The 3498-nt window shown below is 39.8% G+C and overlaps 1 non-coding gene across 1 annotated transcript; it reads left to right on the top strand.

Moving 5' to 3' along the window:
- Nucleotides 1–1818: 1818 nt before the first annotated feature.
- On the top strand, nt 1819–1892 carry Trnat-ugu. The gene has a single exon. It is a non-coding gene; the product is annotated as a tRNA-Thr (tRNA).
- The last annotated feature ends 1606 nt before the right edge of the window (nt 1893–3498 follow it).

Here is a 3498-nt window from a genome sequence, read left to right as displayed (position 1 = left end):
AATGCTTTACCATTTATGTCATCTAACTTTACATAAGTAAATTAGTAATAAAGCTGTTACTTTGAATAGAGGTACTGCCTCATTAATTTTATTATACAGCTGCTGCCCCTCTGCTGTTACTAGCTTGGTATTTACTTAACTACACTGGTATTTTTTAGATAAAATATTTTTACATCCATAAATATTATGTCCTACTTCAGTACATTGTTACCATTTATACAACTTTATAACAAACACTGCTGTTTGCTATGTAGTTAACAGAAATTTTAAATCCCTTAATATAAATATTGAGATAATTTGTAAAATGAGTGACTAATGAGATATGTTTTGAACGGGAAGGAATTTTCAGTTTCTTTCTTTAAGTTAGACAGGAGCTTGTTCAACATTTTATCAGCAGAGTACAGAACTCCACTGTGAGGCCTGGAGAACAAATGACTACAAAGTAAGTATATTCATGGGAGTTGTGAATTTGGGAATCTATGCTATTAGCGGAGCCTTCAATTAATGCATTTAAAACAAATTGTAAGTAGATCTCACAGGCCACACAACATAATCTCTCAACTCAGTCAAGCTGCAGTGCTGGCGAGTATGGAAAAGGAGTATTTGATTTAAAATTCAATGCTGATCTGACAGTAATGCAAACAGAATAAGAGTAGCAGAGTCATGCAGAGGACAGCATGAAGATAAAGAATAGGGTAGATGACTCGATCAAGCAAGAGGTTTAAGAGCAGCTGTATGTTTGCTAGCTTTCATCTTGATATACTTAATAGCTTCACAGCTCTGGTGACTGGGGGCAAAAGTGTGCAGACAATCCAAGAATTTAAGAAACACACTGACAAGACAGGGCAAAAGGGCTAGTTAAGATTAATTGTAGTCAGAGGGTTAAAAGACCACAAAGGTCTTTCTGACAATGACGAGTCATGAAAGGTACATAACCAGCTAACTAGTATTTTTAAGGCAAGTCCAGGCCTCAGTGATACGATATGCAATTTAGACCCTCTGTAGGAAGCTGTTAATACCAAATATTATGTAGTGATTGTATCAAAGGTAATGTAGTGATTATTGGGTGTGCCAGGAACAGTTTGGCAACATAATTCAGGACATCATACACATTTTTGGGAGTGCTTCCTACATCAATATAAAGACTGTCTCAGTCATTGATTGGATGTTGACCTCCTCCTCTCTGATGGATCCACCCATACCTCTGTTCACATTAAACCCAACAATCACCAATAATACCTGTATTTTGACAGTTGCCATCCCTTCCTCATAAAAAAAAATAATCCTGCCCACACAGGGACAGAGTACCTACATTGACAAGAACTCCCTTTCCCATTATGCTGAAAGTCTCACAAAGGCCTTCAGACAGGCACTATCCTCCAGACCTAGACTACGAACAGATTTCCTCAGACACCCCAAACCGTCTCACTACCCCCACGAACCGGTTAAAAATAATGTCCACTTCATCACCCAATACCACCTGGGGCTGGAACAACTGAACCACATCCTTCATCAGGGCTTTGATTATCTATCATCATATTCTGAAATGAGGGACATCCTACACAAGAGCCTTTTCATGCCTCCTAAAGCAGTGTACACCTGTTGGCAATTATTATTTATTCTAGAGAAGCTGCATGGTCATCAATAGTATCTGTTCTTTCAAGAACAGTTACTACCTTCATAAATATAGTTAAAGGCTACCCAGCCATTGACCTTCATCTGTGAAAATCTCCACAGGTTGCCTGCATTGTGGGGGAATGTGGGCCTCATGGGAAGCGTGCAAGAGATAAGTCCCTGCAGTTGCACTATTCATCTGTGTCCTCGGTGGCTCAGATGGATAGAGTGTCTGCCATGTAAGCAGGAGATCCCGGGTTCAAGTCCCGGTTGGGGCACACATTTTCAGCTGTCCCCATTGAGGTATATCAACAACACCTGTCGGCAGCTGAGGGTTTCAATCAATTATCATTTATTCTAGAGACGCTTCATGGTGATCAATAGTATCTCTTCTTTCAAGAACAGTTACCATCTTCATACACTACAAGCCATTAAAATTGCTACACCAAGGAGAAATGCAAGCCATGCCGCGAGCGGCGACAAGCCGTAAACACTCATTATCAGAATGCAACACCACAATGCATGACACAGTACAGTAATGCATTTTCAGCTTAGAGTGATGTAAACACGTATAACAAAGAGAATGGCACTTATCAGATCAAAGAAAAATAAGCAATCAATCAAACCAGATGAAGCAGGTGAAAAACGAAGGGTACCCTTATAAATACGGACGGAGCGCCCGACGCATAGCAATGCCTACCTGGTAAAGCTTAACTGCTAAACTTATGACTCGAACCGAACTACTGTAGCTGTATCATCATTCATTTGACCTAAATTGTGTCTAATATTACAATGGACCAACTTTGTATCGATTTGGAGGTAAAGCTTAACTGCTAAGCTTATGACTCAAACCAAACTACTGTAGCTGTATCGTCATTCATTTGACCTAAATTGTGTCTCATATTACAATGGACCAACTTTGTTTCGATTTGGAGGTGTTGCCTAACACTTTTCTCTCCCCTTGAATTTCGAGTCTCAAATTTTAGGTGCGACTTACAAGTGGAAGGCCTCAGACACGGCCAACCGATTCAGCTCAAATTTGGCAGGTCACTTGTGAACAACCTAAAACAAAGGAATCTAAGATATTTTGGCTCAACACCCCCGCAATTTTAAGAAAATCGCCCTTAAAGGTTATGACTAGCAATTGAATCAAAATTGGCGGGATCGATAGATAATTGTAAATAGAGCATTTTTCATCATTAGGTATAGGGTCCGAAAATGCATACTTATCCAGAAATCGAAGTAAGAAACTTTTACAACTGCCGCTTCTATACCCACATGGCAAACGCTTTTTGCCGACAGCACCAATAGCGCAACGGCCAAGGTAACTGGCTGGGACTCAAAGAACCCAGGTTTGAGTCTCGAAGAAACCTGGCGGATGTTGTTCTTTTCGTTTGTATTTTTCCATATCTCAATTAATAGGGAAAGGAGGGTTAATGAGGTAAGTATTATTATCTTTCCTTATTGATTTACTTGCCTTATTAACCTTCCTATCCCTATCAATTGAAATATGGAAAAATACAAACGAAAAGAACAACATCCGCTACGTTCCTTCGAGATTCGAACCCGGGTTTTCCGATTCCAAGCCAATTACCTTGGTCAGTGCGCTATTGGCACTGTCGGTGAAAGGCGTTTAACGTGTGGGTACAGAAGCGGCAGTTGTAAAAGTTTCTTTCCTCCATTTCTGTAAAATTATGCGTTTGCGGACTCCATACCTGATGATGAAAAATTCTCTATTTACAATTATCTATTGATCCCTCCAGTTTTGAGTCGATTGCTCGTCATAACCTTTAGGGGTGATTTTCTCAAAATTGCAGGGGTGTTGACCCAAAATATCTTAGAGTCCTTCGTTTTAGATTGTACACAAGTGACCTGCCAAATTTG

The sequence above is a fragment of the Schistocerca piceifrons genome, chromosome 5 (assembly GCF_021461385.2).
Source record: "Schistocerca piceifrons isolate TAMUIC-IGC-003096 chromosome 5, iqSchPice1.1, whole genome shotgun sequence".
In the NCBI taxonomy this organism is placed as follows: domain Eukaryota; kingdom Metazoa; phylum Arthropoda; class Insecta; order Orthoptera; family Acrididae; genus Schistocerca; species Schistocerca piceifrons.
This window is presented reverse-complemented; position numbering and strand designations above follow the sequence as displayed.